The following is a 17,990-nucleotide window of genomic DNA, read 5'->3' on the forward strand; positions in this document are numbered from 1 at the left end:
GCGAACAAGAACACATGTAAAGGATGCTAAAACTTTTGTGAGCAAATTAAGAGAACTACTGTCAGGCAGAAAAATTAATTTTGTCCAACCAATGTAGTATACCAGAAAACCATCAAACTCAACAGTCCCAAATCCAAAAGGAGGCAGAGTAAGCAAGCTCCCAGCCTGTCTAGTCTCACCCATGACATCAAGTGACTGGTATCAGAGAGAAGGCATATCTGAAAGTGTCTTCTGCCTTGTTTTATCTGTCAGTATTCTGGATGTGCTGGCTCTTCTAGTGATGGACTTACACGCTGGGAAGCAGATGACAACTGACTTAACTGCCACAGATGCAACTTGCTGGGGTTCTCCACCTCATATACATTAAATGGGTTATACTTGGAGCAAAGTACAATATGAAGCCTGAAATACATCCCCCAGACCTTAACTCAGTTTAGTATATGTTCAGTGGCAAACCAGTATTACAAAGAAGAGTTTATTAAGGTTTCTTACAAAAAACCAAACAAAGAAAAAAACCCCCAAAAAACAAAAAAAAAAAAAAAAAAAAAAGCAAAAAAACCCAAACCAAACAAACCCAAACCAAACAAAACCAAACAAAAAGAAAGACCACTAAAAAGGAAAAAAAAAAGAGTAAAGCCTTTCTTCCCTCTTAATCCTCACACAAAGCTGAGCAAAGTCCCTTTTCCTGCTGTGGATTATTTGAATACGCATCTTCGTTTAATGGTATTTGTTAAAGCTTCAGGTTACCTGAGAAGCAGGTCCTACAAGGGAAAATATGGAAGGTGACAAACAGCTTCATTAGGTACCACAACAGAGCAAGCAAATTAAATTGCTGATGTGTGTTAAGCTTTGGGTGAAGCTCAGAAGTGGAAGTGCTCCTGGCACCCACTGCAGCCTGATCAAACAGGTGAGCAATCACACGAGCCTGCTGCTATCAGAACTATTACCTACTCTTCTGCCACTGACTGGGAATCCCTGCCAGCTCCTGCAGCTCAGGCAAATAAACTGACAGAAAACCATCCTATCAAAAGCAGTTCAGTTTCTGCCACTTAAGCTCCTTGGATCAGTTTCCTAAAAGGTCAGCATCATTTCAAAGAGTTTGCTGACACAATACGAACAGGCATAGATAAATAGCACCACCTCTCTTCTTCATAGGTCAATGAGGAACAGAAGAATATACTGTCAATTAGAAATAAACCCAGAATTTGGGCACCAGATAGTGACACAAAAGCTACCGAGATGACAACTATGAGATGAGAAAGCAACTGAGATAACAAGTAAGATTAGAAAAGCCTTCTTGTAGGTAGCTTTTGGCTAAGGAAAAAACAGGACTCATGAACTTTATCCCCACCAATAACACAAGTTAGTTTTAAAAGCAAACAATAAATGGACAAACTACAAAATATCAGACAAGCACCCTATTTGGTGTTTTAGTTTTGGTATACAACCAGATAGCACACAAGACTAATCCAGCCAAGGAATGGTTTGGACAGGAAATTTCCAAAAAACAAGTTCAACATACAGAAAGTTCATGCTTAGTAAATAGTGAACTTTCTTCAAGAGATAGTCTAAAAAGCTTGGGATTTTATTGCTTTAGGCATTAGAGTGAGTGAATATATTTACTGGCTACAAAAGGCGTGGAAAAAGCTCAGGGCCTTCAACTATTTACCTAGTTTGTAGATGTGAAAAAAGGAATACTTTAACTACATACACAAGGAGATAATTTAGAGGAGGTCACTGATGACAAATATTTTCCCCATCATCAGGTTCGATACCATCAAGGTTCTGGCAGGAACATGGAAGAAAACAAAGCACACAATTGTATGGTCAGTGCATCCTGCCACTTAGATCCTGCTTGGCACAGATCATGTTTCAGAAAAATATCTCAATCACCTGATGTTCTACGTACAAAGTATGGCCATCAAACCTCTAGAAAAAGCCAGATTTGCTGAACAGAAGCGAAGCAAAGTAAACTTTACTTCCATTAATAGGAAACAGACCTGGAAGGATGTTAGGACTGTCAAACCACTGCCAGCCTATATCCTTCAAAAAAGAGTGAAAACCACCAAACATTTGCTGGACACTGAACAATGGAAGGAAAATTGTGCTCAATCCAGCCGCAGCAAACAGACTTCAGCCTCCAACTGGAAGCCAACTGGAGATGACCAGCATATAGGGGATGCAAATCTTAATAGAAAACAAAAGAAGTCGAACAAATCACAGGTATTATTGAAAGAATAACTTCTAAGGCAACCACTGACAATTCCCTTACATCACAGTTTGAAAGTCTGAACTAGAAAGACAATACAGCAACACTGTTAGTGAAGTATAAATAGGCTCAGAAGGCTGAAGGACAGCCTATAAATAGGACAGAAGACTGCTCAGATTTTAGCTCACTTCGTACAATACAATCAGGAGAGGTGGAGTCCATGAACTTGATGTCAGTGGAGACTACCATTTGCACATCAATTAGAAATAAACTATTTCCAGATATGCACCCTAGATCCTTTAGTAAAGGCCACTGAAGCCTGGTCCAAAACACAATGGTGTCAATGTGACTTTCCATACCTAACTTGGGTCAAAGAAGTGAAACACTAAGAAGAATTTTGTTTAAGTTTGAGAATAGAAGTTCTGGAACAGGACAGGAAACATACATGGAGAACACTGCATTCATGAAAGGAGTGATGGATACAGTGGTGTATCAGAACAGCTTTCCTGCAGAAGTTTGAATTTGTTGGATGCAAAACTGTTGTACACAAGACTCAGGAATTATGAGTTTTCCAGATTTATGGAGGTCTTCTGTGCACCATACAGCTGTTATTACCAAACACATTACATCTGATCCAGGAGTACTTGACAACAGGTTGCACATTTTAGAACTACAAATTCAGTTTGCTAGGTTTTTCAGCTATGACCTCTACAGCCTGTTACAGAAATACTTTTTTCTCCCACAGATATAAAGAGAGAATGTAAACTATAATATAATTAATTAGCTATCACAAAAGCCATTTCCTCCAGAGATATTTCTTTTAAATGACAGTAAGTTTTCCAACATTTTATCCAAATGTCCAAACACAGGTGGGGATATCAGTAGAAGTCTTGTGCAAGATTTCATAGAAACATAACCTAACAGATTTGCTGAGATTTACAAGTAACTTTAAAAAATAGCATTTTTAATAGAGTTAGATTCAACAACTTGGATGAGATGGGTTCTTTGGTAGCCAGCTGGACATCAGCTCAGGCACTGCAATGCTTCGAAAGCTGCTGCCTGACTTCAACCGGACACTTCAGAGTCAGCCTGAAACCTACAGCCAGGAAAACAATTTGGCAACAAGTCCATTCCTTTATACATACAGGGAGTAGCCACCTGGCATTAGTAGTGAGCATGTTTACATGCTGGACTTCACAGGATATCTGATACAGATCAAGGACAGTTCAGAAGAGATTCAGGGAGTGAAAAACTTCCATTGATTCCAGTGGAACTGGGATACTGATAAATCTCATGGTACAGGTACCTACAGTTCCCCTAGAAATGAGGTATAACAATTCCTCTGAAAGTACACATGAAAAGTTAATGTATTACAGTCCAGAAAGCAAAACAGTTAAAACCATTATTTCACTTTTCAGAAGATTAAACTGACCACCAGAGACACTTCATATATGGTTACACTCTCTCATGTTTGATCTGTACCATTTTACCATTTTGCAAAAAAACATTATTTCAAGATTCAAAGACCTAGGAAGAGAGCAAGAATGAACACAACAATACCAAAAATCAACAAGAAAAAAAAAAAACCAAAAAAAACACCCCAAAACAAACAAACAAACAAAAATCAACAAAAACCAAACACAAAACCCCCCACCACCAACAAAAATTCAAACATAATAGCAAAATACCACAAAGACACCAAATGAAAAAGAGGTGGAAGAGAGAACTCTTGGTTCCTTGGTTTCCTGGGCTAAGCCAAGGAAGCTCCAAATTCTTTCCCTGGACTCAAATCACCTGGGTCTGTTCTGAATTGTTTAGTGAGCAAGATGCATGCAGGTTTTGCTTATACAGAATGTAAGCAGCCCAAATCTTGCTGATAGTCAAAACATTTTATACTACAAACTCGAATATTGAAATGTTTACAAAACAATTAGCAAACATATAAAGTATGTATGTTCAATTTTTACAAACAGTTCAATCATCATACAAAATGTAATGCAGTGATTTATTTCTCTCTCTCTGAATTTAATCTCTTAACCAGAATAGAGTTTGTAGTCAAAACAAAGACAAAGCAAGCTATCCCTAATTACGGTCGCTGTAGATAAGGTTTCAGCCATATTGTTGAAAAGGAATTTGTAGAACACTGTCTCTCTCTAAGCTTTCTAATTCTTCACAGATTTTTCAATTAAGATTCTAGGTGCAATTATAGATTAATCAAAATGTAGGAAACAAAGATGTAGATGTAAGCAAGATTTAGACGGAACAGAAAAAGCCCAGTTTAGGACTGAGCTGGTAATGATTGTGATACCATCTCTACTTGACAGCAATGGTTTTCTCTCAAGGATGTTATCCTTATTCAGCACACAGAATGCCAATAACTAAGTCTGGGTAACAGACCAGCATTTAGTCTTTAGGGTCTTTGCTACTTCTACAAAGGACTAGAGGAAATGAAAAAATAAAAAAAAAATAATAAAAAGAGCACATTAAGGAAGTTAAAACCACCTCGTCCTCCTTGATCTCAGGGTTTTTTTCCCTGTTTCTCTACAAGTTGCATAAAACTTTCATAGCATACCAATAAAACTGTCTACTCTCCTTTCAGGTGTCTGTCTTGAGGCACCAGAGAGGACTAATCACTCCTGCAAATCTCAGCACACCAACTGAAGTCTTCAGGGAAAATACTCAAGTAATATAAGGTGATTCATGCACAATCAAGGAAAAAAAAAGTCAAATTTTGTACATGCAAGTGATAATATATTACATGAGAAGATCATAAGCCATTATTTTTCCTTTCACTGAAAAACATACATTAAAAAAGGGAAAAGCCATTTTGTAACAAAAGGTAAGATTACACTACACAAGCATCAAACTTGTTGCCTAAGTTACTTCAGCCCAGTTACAAGTGTTCACTCTGCAAGACTAAGCAAGTGAAAAGTCCAATTAACAGTATTATGCATCAACTGATCAATATTCTTTTAATACTTTTAAAAGGCATTTCTGACGTTAAAAAATCTGTGTGTAGAAAAAATCTAATCACATCACCATAAAACTGCTTTATCTACAGTTTCTAGAATTTCATTCTATACTGCTCCTTATCTTCACACCAACAACTGACAAGTGACATTTTCAGAAGTTGTTTAAAGGCTATCTCTTCCAATTTTATGACCACTCTTTCCTTCTTGGGAGTCTTAAGAAGATACTTGTCTATTTCTTTTCCAGAGTTATAATCTATATCCCAAATCTTAATTCAGGAAGAAAAGAAAAATAATTTCTGCTAACAATAAATGGCATCACATAGGTACTCCACATTCATTCATTAGGTTTTGATTAGATCCATGCTGTACAAAACAGTTACTGCCCATGATTAATGTACATTCATCTACTAGCAAAAAGACAGAATGAAAGCTCCTTTTTCAGGAACAGGATGAGATCTCCTTTCATTCCCCTCTCAAAACATGATTTTTATAGCACTGTTGACCCAACATCCACTCTTACATGAAAGAAGAGGCTCCAAATATTGCAATTTCAAATTTTCCCAGAAGAGGGCTACTCCAGTTCTAATGCAGCAGACCTCAATGACATAACAGAAAAATGCTGCATGTGATGCCTAAACTTAACAAGGTCTATTCTGTATAAAATACTTTTTAGCTCTGGTGCCCACATCAGCCTTCCTAATCAAATTACAGAAAATAATAAAAAATGCTGTCCCACAGAAACGTTCTCAAGATCTGCCAGAGGTTATGTTGCAGGCTGAGTGCTAAGCATCTGAATAGTGTTTTTGTGCTACACTTGCATTACCCCACAAAGTATCCTGCCAGTGACAAGAATGCATCTCTTAGTACAATATTTCAGTTACAGTTAAAAATGGCAGAAGTTCAGCAACTCAGTAACTTGCCTATTTAACTAAACACAATAAAGGCCCGTATATATAAACTTTAAAAGACTGAAGATACTCATTTTTTCATCTGTAAATCAATAGCTTCTTAATAGGTCAATATTGATAATTATGGTGATGAAATATTGAGACTTTTCAAAATGTTGTTTACTATCACATATACAGTCATTTTTGTCATCCACACTACTAGGTGCTATTTTACTTACACTATTTACTATTTACACTATTTTACTTGCTCAAAACCAGAAAGGAGTAAAAAGATTTGCAACTGTTATGGCCTATAATGCAGTCTTCAACTGATGCTACATTTTAAAGTCTACCGTAATCTTTACCAAGTTTTGAGGCAGCTATAAATGGCCTGGTAAATTTGGTTTTGAAATCAATGAACTTTTAAAGAAATCTGTTTCCCATTTAGCTCTGCAACAAGACACAATATTTTCATTTGTAAACATGCTGTTTTATAATCAAACATTTTCTGCTTTTGACAGTTGCCTGAAATAAAATCTACTGAACTCTAATAACTTACTTTAAAAATAAGGCAGTACCTTTTCAACATAAATCTTTCAATACTTTCTGCACTGCTCCACAATCTAACATATATGGAAAGATTTTAAGGAAAATTTAATCGAGTGTCCAAATATAACTTTACTTCAAACATTAGGTCATCTAAACATCTGTCTCCAATATATCCCTAAGGATTTAAATCAAAAGTCAGCTAAACATGTACTATCATTTTGAAAATAAATAACAGAACAAATTTAGTCTTGATTATGATTATCATGCTTTTTAAAAGGAAACATTTATTCTAATAGGAAAAGTCTGAACTAATTTAAACTTTATGGACATTAACTTAGAAGAGTTCCGTACTCTAAATAAGATATTTCTTTCCATTTAGTTTAGTCTCTAATAACATTCATGGGTTTATATCTGCAGAAATCCTTTTTTGTTTTCTTCCTCCCTTTTGGAAATGCCTTATCAATAAGCTTCATATCTCATCATATTAAAAAGTGAAATTTTATAGGAAGGAGAAAAGTTTGCTAAAAATCAACAGAAAAGATTGATTTGTTTGGGGTTTTTTTGTCATCTGGGTTGGCCATCATCATATTTGACAATAAGGAACAATATGCCAGTCAAAGTATATAGCATACTGATACTTATTTTCTTAACTGCTTGTGAAAAAAACACAATAAAGATTGTTTTAAGCAAGTAGTATAATAAATAAGTGGTAGCCACGTTCCCCTTGCTTAATGCAACAGCCCCAATCCCCTTCAGAATCCTAATCCCATTTAGGAGAGGAGAATTAAGCCCTTGTCTGCAAACACAGTACTTTCTTAAAAATCCTATTGCTTTGGCTCTGCAATAGCCAGAGACTTAGAGAAGAATAAAGGGCAGAACTGTGAAGACTCTCAAAGCTCTCGTATTCTTCCAGTAGTCTTGTACTCTCAGATTATTGCCCATTCCTCTACATAACTCCTCTTTTTGATGATGAACTGATCCCAGCATGAACTAGTATAGCAACCCAGAGCCAAAAGAGGCTACCAAGAATCTGATGGCAGAAGCACCTAAAATGGGCACCAGACACAATGTTTTGAATGTGCTGCATGAACAAAGCAAGCACTCTTGCTTTACACACTATTACGCAATTCTGACAAAATTAAGGTGTACACACAAGATTGTGCTGCCACTGGTCAGCATCAATAGTAAGGCAATGTCTTGGAAAATAAATTCTTCTAAAAACCTATAAGCACCCTGACACTTTGTTTTGTACTTCTTGGCATGGGGTTATGTTACACACACGTGTACACCATCAGCATTGCAAACCTGCCTTTAGAGAACATACACGTAACCAACCTAAAAAACCCCCAGTGTATCATCACAAATCTCAAGACTTCATAATTTCATGGCTCAGATCCAAAAATTCATCTAAAGATCAGGAGTGCTATCTTTATAAAACATCTACAGTTCATAATTTTAAGCTTTAATGCCAAAACACTGAGAATAAGATTTGATTTTAAACTGAAATTATAATCCAACTTTCAGATTCAGAAATTAATCACATAGCTCCACAAGCTGGAAGAGACATCAAATACCACAGAATCCATAATGAAGAATTAAATTTTGTTTCTGTGTCTCTGATTATGGGAGTTAGAACCATTTTTTTTTTCACCATGCCCTTTATGTTTTACTGAGTTCAGTATGTTATCTGGAGCCAGCCGAGAAAACAAAGTTGAGTGATATTTACTACACATTCAAAATAGACATTAATTTTGAAAATCAACACTCTAACTAAATATTAAGAAGCAAGTGCTAGCAGTAGAAAAATTAGTAAACCTTAACCCTGCTGCAAAGGCACTCTAAGAGGAAGTGAAATAAATAGCACAAAGAATTTTCCAAAACTGAAAGGGCTACTAAGACTCTCATTTGCTTTCGGGAGTGTTGCTCTTTGGGGTCACCAGCCACACATCTGCATACTTCAGTATAATAAAAACAGTAAAATGTCCAGGAAACTAGTATAACATACCGATCTGGGAAATGATTCATTGACTAAAGACTAAAAGATGACCCATAAACTGTGTTTACTGACAAAAATTGATGGATTGAAAATGATCCAGAGGGAAAACAAAAGCAGCTGTTAACAGTGTAGCTCAGTGATTGAAAAGCAGACCTAAAGGCCAATTACTCCTGTGTTTCCTTCCCCACTGTATGGGTGGGACTTCTCAACAACATTCAGACTCTCGCAGTTATTTTCTCATCAGAAAATCACCAGTGTAGACAACTGAAACATGAATTACCTGTTTCAGATGTTGGTGCAATGGTATCTAATTGTAGTGATTCCTCAGGATAAGACACGCTGCAGAAAAAAATGGCAGACAATTATCCTGTAACTACTCTACTTTCAACACACCCAAAACAGTTGACCTGTAGTACAGATTTTCTGTAGAGAAAATACTATCTTAAGATGGCTGATATGTGCACTTTCTTGCACAAATAATAATTATTCATCAGAGAGTGAGAGTTTCATATTATAAAAACCAATATTAATTTACTTTACCCAACGACAGGACCAGTGTTAGTTTCCACAGGCAGCAAATATCAATTAATCTCCTCCAAGGGGAAAAAAATTAATTGTATGTTTTCAAATCCAGTTGAAGAGCCCATTTAATGCCTTTATAATCAAGGCTGAGATACTTGAAAATACTTAGAGGCATCCCTATTATCTATTCATTGCAATACTGATTTTCAAAACTTCCAGGTTCTAGAAGTCACATCACTATCTGAAAAGGGGTTTTTCCCCCTTGTCTTTAGCCCTTTTAATTCATACCAACCCTAATCACAATACTTCAAGCAGTCTGAAAAGGTCAATATAATCATTTTTCAGAGAGAATTTCAGTCTTGTAACAGACAAGTTCCTCCAGTCTTGGGGGTATGATTTTGAGTGTCTCCCACCCTGCTAGCTTGAAATGGAAAAGCAGCAAGCATAAAGAAAGAATTTTTATATTTGTAAGGACATCCAAGGTAATGTCACAGAAACTAAGCTACAGTAAAAGGAAGCTTTGTAATATCATCACTTAACAGGCAAAATTGACAGATTTTATGCACAGAAATAACCAGAATCAGTTTTCATTTTCTCTTCTAGAACACTGCCAAAGAAAACACATCTACTATTATCAAAAATCATGCTTTGCTGCTATATGTTAGAACTATATTCTTACTGCCTAACAAACTTTTGTGTTACAACAATTTAACATGAATTTGAACATATACATCAGTCACTAATCACAACTGATGAAAAAATAAACAGTAATGAAAAATTGTTCTTTATGCCAATATAATCTTGGCTCAGAGAAGCTGTAACAGCTTCAGAATTGCCTTTGCAGACAAAGCATTTTTTGCCTACAAATTTTACAACAGGCATGTTCCAGTATTAATTATTTTGACTACCTACATGCTGTTATATGTCTAACACACTGTTCCACAATATTATTTAACTTTAAAATCTGACAATGAAATTTTATAGCTTATTTTGAAGAAGTGTGTATGTTTAAGCTTTTATGCTTTGCTGTAGGTCTCATGCCTGCAAATACCTGAAGGAAGTTAACAGAGGCTTACAGCAGTATGTATGTAACACAGCAGTCTTTACTTTGGTTATAGATTGGCATTGAGAGCTTGATGACATTTCTGCAATATTGCATAAAATCTATGCTAAAATTAAAATAATCAAGACTCAAATTTCTCACTGTGGAAATCAGTAGCTATTTGCATATTGATTATACTGGGACACAAATATAGCCCAAGTTTTTTATTTATATATGGTATCATAGCATTACAAACATCTATTGACCTTTACCAGTCAATATATCACCACTTGACACATCATCACTTACAACTCTTGTGCTTAATTCAATGACAGTGAAATTCAGTGTCATTGCTTGTGCAGGACACATACGGAATCAGCATTTATTGATCATTATTTATTTGACCTCTTTAAGCTTTTATTTTGCATATTATAATTCAAAATTACATATGCTTATCTTCTTATCAGCGACAGCTTCAACATACATTTTTATCGCTCTGCCACAGGTAGGGGGGGAAAAAAAAACCAAAAACACACATTAGCATCTCATGGTAGTATTGCACTGCCATCTTGTGGGCAGTAGATCGAATGAGTGCAAATAACTTCATTACTCTTTTCTGGGTGTGAAGTTGGTCCTTTTGACAGGTTTGGGTTTTCGTGGAGGGTGGGAGATAAGGGGTGAGGTTTTTGAGAAAAAACTTGTTACTCCAAAAATAATAGGAAATTTATAACCTTTCTTAACACCCTCAGGCTATCAAATGGATAGGATAAGTGCCTTATTACACCCATAGAGGATTCTGTGCACAAAATGTTTTATCCCCATTGGCTAACAAGCCAGACTAAATAAAGCCAACTTCTCAGTTTTACCAGTGTATCCTATTTGGAACAAAGACACACTTGGAATTACGAGGTTGCTGCAGGATTCTCAAACCAAGTGAGTACCAGAGCAAGTCTGAAATTTAATCCCCAGGCTCAACAAGCAGTTTGGTATGAGCTGCATCTGAGTCCACCAACCAAAAAATTCTTCTTTTCAGAGTCCCAGCTTCTACAGAAGCATACTACAGGTGTCATAACATGTTAGAAATTACAAAAATTCTTAGTTTGTTTCTGTCACTGTTACATAAACATGTAAAATTTACTTCATATACTAGCCCCTCATATAAAAGCTATTACATCAAAAAGAAATCCCCAAACATAGCTTGAAACACATTTAAGAGCTCCAAATAGCTGTTCATGAGTTGCTAGTACACTGCAATGACTCAATCAAACAAGATCAGTTCACCCTAAACACTCTCTGGACAGAGACAGAGTTGAGGTCAATGACTGTGTCTAAGTGGAGGCCAGTGATGTGTGGCATCCCTCAGGGCTCTGTCCTGGGACCAGTGCTCTTCAGTGTCTTCATCGCTGACAGACAGTGAGACATCCCCAATATGCAGATGACATGAAGCTTAGTGGTGCAGTTCACACAACAGAGGGACATGAACCCATCCAGGATCCTAGACAAATTTGATAAGGGGGCCTACAAATACCTTATGAAGTTCAAGAAATCCAAGTTCAAAGTGCTGCACCTGGGTCGGGAAAGGAGCAACGTGAGTAGATGCTGAGACAAGAAGTCATTGAGAGCATCCTTGCAGAGAAAGACTTGGTGATTCTTGTGGATGAAAAACTGGACATGAATCAGCAATGTGCACTCACAATCCAGAAGGCCAGCCTTAACCTGGGCTGCATCAAGAGCAGTGGGAGCAGGCCAGGGGAGCTGTTTCTGCACCTCTGCTCTTGTGAGACCTCACCTGCAATGCTGCATCCAGATCTGGAGTCTTCAGCACAAGAATGACATGGACTTGTAGGGCAGGCATAGAGGAGACCACGAAGATGATAGTGAGTGAAATATCTCTCCTACAAAGACAGGTTGAGAGAGCTGGAGTTGTTGAGCATGAAGAAGAGAAACTCCAGGGAGACCTTGCTGTGGCCTGCCAGTACCATATATGAGTGACTTATAAAAAGGAGGGAGAGGAACTTTTTATATGGACAGATAGTGACAAAACAAGGGGCGATGGCTTTAAACTGAAAGAGGGAAGCTTTTGATTAAATGTTATAAAGAAATTCTTTACTCAGAGAGTACTGAAGTGTTAGAGCAAGTTGCTCAGAGAGGTTGTGGATGCCCCACTCCTGAACTGTTCAAGGCCAGTGGGATAGGGCTCTGAGAGACCTGATCTAGTGAGTGGCATCTCTCTCCATTGCAGGAGGATTGGAACTAAATGATCTATAAGGTCCTTTTCAATCCAAACCACTCTACAATTCCATGATTCTGCATTGCAATTTTCATTTGCTCCTTTTAAAATAAAGCTACATTGCAAGGGTATTGCTTCTTCAAATTACTTAACTGTCTGAAAATTTAGAGGAATTTTGCTAGCTGCCAGCTTCGCATATTTAGCAAAACGTATGAAAGCTCATGAGGATTTCATTAGTTTCCACTAAAATTAAACAAGGTTTTCCAATAACATTTAATTCAGTTAGAAGTATACAAAGCAAACAGTCCAATCTCTTTCAGATTCAGATATTTTTAGAATTATCAGCTGGTAGAACAGGGGAGACTCAGAGACTGAGAAATGCTACAGAACTAAAGTTTGAAATGCTATAGTATGTGAGGAAAATACACTAAAAAATTCCACTGGGAATGGTTTACAAGGTAACTTCAGCTGGTTCACTCCATGGCATTCTGCATACCCTCAGCTGCTGGTCACTGCTCTGGTCTGCAGCACACAGCTGTATTCTACCATATTGAAAAATGTCACATTGCATGGTTTTGAATTGCGTAGGAGACCAAAGCCAACAATTCAACTATACTGGCTTCAAAATCAGCCTCCCTGGAGCTTCCCTGATGGCTCTTCCTTATTTCCAGCGACCCACTGAAGTCAAACTGTCCTGATTACTGTACTCCCTCTTTCAACTGTATAATGATGAAAGCAGTAGGGGCTACATAGACCTTGCACAGGTAATTCACGTTTTCTTTTCAGCAGGTTTCATAAAACACAGAGTGCATGGATGGTTGTCTGAGCAGAAATAGAAGTCCTAACTTCCCAACTGTTCCTATGTCCTCCCAATTTCTACAAGGATACTGGAGGAGGTTCAGGATATCTGGTATCTCAGCTTACATGCACTTAACCTTATTTTGGTCTTCTCTTACCCAAAATTCTCTTCACCATATTGCCAACCAAGCAACTCCCATCCAAATGTCCAAGTCCAACACCAGGTTGGCACGCTATAAATTTCTGACTAGCAGAGAAAATTGGCTTAATTGGTTGCTTCTAGTGCATTCCTTTGGAGCACTTTAACTTGTAGAATATTTCCTTGAAATGATTACTTTTTGACAGCTTCCCATCCTTAGCTTTTTAATTTAAAGAGTTTGCAAACATCTGAAATACCAAATCAAGGCAGTGAAAGACACCAAGCATCAACTGTGGCCTCAGATAAAATTTCAGCCTTAAGTGACTTCAGAGAAATGGAAAAAGGAAGGTTTAAGTACATTAAAATTTTATGGTTTCAAGTCAAGAAAGTTACAAGGTGTAGCTAAGTACTTAGCTAGATGAAATTACCTCTGAGCATTAACCAATTATTTTAGTAACATGTGAATGCCCATTGCATGGCTTAAAAGGAAGAAAAAAGCACCCAAGAAAACACAGAATACTCCTCCTAACTTTAACTCCCAGAAAACTGTCATAAAAATGCAAACAAGCGAGAGGGAGGACAGTAATTAGACAATTTTCCTGCTGTTTCAAGTGCTTCCTGTACATCTATCACACTCCCTCTCCCATTCATAGGGACCAAGTAACCTAAGGTGTTTCACAGATTATGCTGGCTAGTGTTCCTTGTAATGATTTTTGTCTGCCTAATGCCTCTTGCAACAGGAAGACCAAACACTGGTTTTGATACTGTATCTGCATTTGACAGTCTTTGTTTGACGAGTGGCTTTCCTGCTTGGAGATCTGGTTCAAAGAAGTTGCTGCTATCCAGGTTAATCAACTTTGTCTACTCCTGAAATAAAACACCTCTCAAGAGAAAAGGTTGGGACTTTCAAAGGAGCTTAAGAAAATTAGACTCCCAAATCCTATTAGGTTTCAATGCAGCTGGAAACCTAACTCTTTAAAAAAGAATTTTAAAAAATATTAAAAAATTGAAGCCGAGAAGTACAGAGAGGCAGAAGCCCTGCTGTTTCATGAAAACATGAAGAATAGGGGGGAAAAAAGATCAGCCTGAATTATCCCTATGAAGTAATTGTTTTGTTTTAAAGCTCATTTTGTTCTGACTTTTCCATATTAATTTTACAGTAATTAATTTTGCAGTTCATGTTCATTTATTAAATGGAATTAGGCAAAGAGACATACCTAATTTTCAGCAGAAAAGTACTTAAAGGTTGGTTAAACATTACAGATCTGAAAAACAAGTCATCTAGTTATCACTTGCTAAATATATTAAATAAATTATTTAAATTTTTAACTTCAAAATTTAAAATGTGTATAGGTTATTTATACATGTATGGAAGAAAGAGAGGTTATCATACAACTAAATATAATTAAATTTTATTTATGTTACGTGTGGTTTTAGCTAATTGTTTCCATCTGTGATCTTTTGTTATTAAAAAAACAAAAACATGCCTATATCAAACAGAAGCATCCTAAAACCTTCAGGGTAACTATATGCAGCCACCAGCCTTCACTGTGCCATGGGTATCTGTGCAATTGTTTATGACATTTGCACTTCATCATTCAAACTGACTCAACACCCTGTTAGAAGTATGTCTTGACAAATTAATCTGGGTATCACATAACATACTTTGCACTATTCAGTTCCTCTCTATGAGGAAATATCCATTGACTTTTTATGCAACACTATTGTTTTAATTTCTGCCTTTTCCATACAGGCAGGCAAAACAAGGATTTTTTTTGATCTTTTTATTTTAGAGAAACAATTCTTCTTGTGACTTGAACCCTGTACTGACTGAGCTTCTCAAATAACATTTTGAAGAACTCCTATAAATCAAAGGAAATCAGAAGCTCCCAAGTTCCTCTTTTCACAATGATCCTTACAGTTTAGAGTTGATTTTCTGTTTCATTTTTTTGCTATAAATTCCACACATGCTTTAGCTTACTAATTAACCACTAGAGAAAAGGAACATGCCTGCACTTCCCTGTACTAGAATGGCCTGAACTCACTAATGAAGTGTCCCAATTAGGTTTCAATCAAAGTCCTTTTCCTCACTATTGTCATACACCCAGGCAAGCAACAAAACCAAGTATTTTGAATTATGCTATTAACCTTCATTGAGGAATCTGAAAGATGGGAGTAAACAATGCCAGCAGAAGTAACATAAGCCAAGACTGTGTAAGACTTTGTTCATATTTAAAATTTCACTCACTCTCAGGAAGCAGAGCTTTCCATTTCACATGAAGTCAGATTAAAGCCACATGAAAGCAGACACACCCCTTGACACAGACAAAGTATGCATGAGATCTGTCATGCCTGACTTTTACAGTTCAGCTACAGCAGAGAGCTGTTCAAGTTTAACTTAGCAATGCCTCTGACAGCCAACAGTATGCTGATATATTTTCTCTTAAAACACTGAACACTTTCCTTTCTCCTTCTTCCAGCATGCCAGTATCTTCCATTTTATCAGTCCTGTAGACTAGGGGTCATGCTTGATTTCTTTCTTTCTCTTCCCCTGTCTTAGTAAGTCCATGAACAAGTCCTGTCATCTCCCACAAAGCGTCAAAAAATCCCTTTCTTCCTGTTCTGCCAGCTTAGGTTTATCTCTAATAATTTTCCACTCAACCTAGCAGAATTACTTCTTATCAGATCCTTTTGCATCAGACATGTAGATACTAAATAACCTCTCATTTTACTTATGCAGGCAATATTTCTGACCTTTCAATTACACCTACTGGGCTGTGCCATTCATTCCCAACCACCTCAGCACTTTCCTACCATTGCTTTGACAGAGTCCAACTCATCTTTCCTAGAAACCAGCTTAACTAAGACTAATTTATGTCTGGTTTGGGGTGGGGTTTTTGAGGGGTTTTGTTTTGTTGGGGTTTTTTGTTTTGTTTGGGTTTTTGGTATGTTTTCTTGTTGGTTGGTTGGTTGGTTGGTTGGTTTTCTTTCTAAATACCAGGCTGTGGTACAGACAGCAAAGTCACTCTAGGATGTCTGTGGCATTCAGTTGAGGCCAGGAAACAGAACAAAACACCTAAAGAGTCCTATGTCCTCCTGCAGAGACAGTCAAAAGCAATATAGGATGGTCAAAGTAATATTGGGAAACTAAGGTCAGGAAACAAACTCAATCCTTTTCTCCTTGCTTTCACCTTTTCCATGTTGTATCCACACTTGCCTAAGAAATTTAACCTTTAGTCTGAAGACTTCAAAACTCCAGCCTTCACCTTTTACTTTCTCTATAAATTAGCAGGAAAAAAACACCACTGAGTTTTAAGCATCTGTCAAGCAAGTTTTCAAGTTTCAGCCATTTCCCTTTAACACACTTTATAGCTCCCATTTGAAGCACACATCTCAAAATCCCCTGGTACAATTTTAGCGTTGCTTAGACTTAGCTAATAAATTATTACTGGTTTATTTCAAAACCAATTAATAGAGATTTCTGTAAAAATTTAAGGCAAGTGATGCAGCTAAGGAACTTGCCTGCCTGACAGGAGATTAAGCAAAAGGTTGCAAGCATCCGTAACATTATGTCACTGGACTAGACACAACAGGCCTCTCACATTGTACTTTTTTTTTAAGTGTTGCATGCAGATCAATAGTCTCCTTGAAAATTCTCTCACCCTAATACTGATGTTTACCAGATTACCAAATATTTTTCATTTATCTAAATGGGAATTTTCTTTCTGTGGTGTTAGGCAATCTCTTCTACAAAGAGAACCTGTAACAAAAAAAGGCTCCTACCAGAGGATGGTAACACAGTGCATTAGATCAATTTGAATCACTAAGGCACAGGCCAACTGCTAAGGGCAGATAAATCTGTCATCTTGCAAAACATCTGGTGGCAAAACACCTCAGTATCCCTTCAGGTATGAAGGGTTTTCAACAGTCTAGGACAGATTAAACCTTTCCATTCTCTCCTATAGGAAGATAGGGGTGGTACCAAGCAGAATCCAAAAAAACCTTTAGAATTTCAGAGGCTGCAGAAAAACTACATAAACAGTCATACAATACGCTGGAAGGGTGGGGACAGCAGTCATACAATACACTGGGACACCAGACTTCTCCACTTCTGCTATGACATCTCTCACTGTCAAAGAAGAAGGCTGAAAACAAAGGGCATACAGAGCCACTAGCATGAAATCAAACTGCTCAAATGTGTGTTGGTGGTAGGAATGCATAGAAGTGGATTTAGAGGTACAAGGGGAATTAGAGGGAATGGAAGACAAGCTCACATGTAATGTCATGGCTACACAGGTCTCAATCACAAGAGAATTTTTCTTGTGCACATTACACTGAAGCATAAGACACAGCACCACTACCATGTAGCTCTTCTCTTTCATGTAAAACATAATATGACAAACAGCATTTAGACCTCAGAAGAGACTCTAAGGAACACTTAAAAACACACTACATAGTTGAAATATTAACATATGCAGACTGAAAGAGCAGGATATTGTGTTAAAATCCCCTGCACTGCAGGCTGACTTAAATATTTCAGTTTCCCTGGGATTTAGGTAAGAAATCTGAAGAAATTGACCAGAAACGCTTTCATTACTAAACAGATGTTTACGATTTTGACATTTGTAGTTTGCAGTACAAACAGA

General features: G+C 37.1%; 1 protein-coding gene across 2 annotated transcripts in view; it reads right to left on the reverse strand.

Moving 5' to 3' along the window:
- The window catches only part of SLC25A21 (solute carrier family 25 member 21), a 232,047-nt gene that overhangs the window by 213,021 nt on the left and 1,036 nt on the right, over positions 1 to 17,990 (reverse strand). The gene's annotated exons all lie outside the window — the stretch shown is intronic.

This window comes from Agelaius phoeniceus, chromosome 6 (assembly GCF_051311805.1).
Source record: "Agelaius phoeniceus isolate bAgePho1 chromosome 6, bAgePho1.hap1, whole genome shotgun sequence".
In the NCBI taxonomy this organism is placed as follows: domain Eukaryota; kingdom Metazoa; phylum Chordata; class Aves; order Passeriformes; family Icteridae; genus Agelaius; species Agelaius phoeniceus.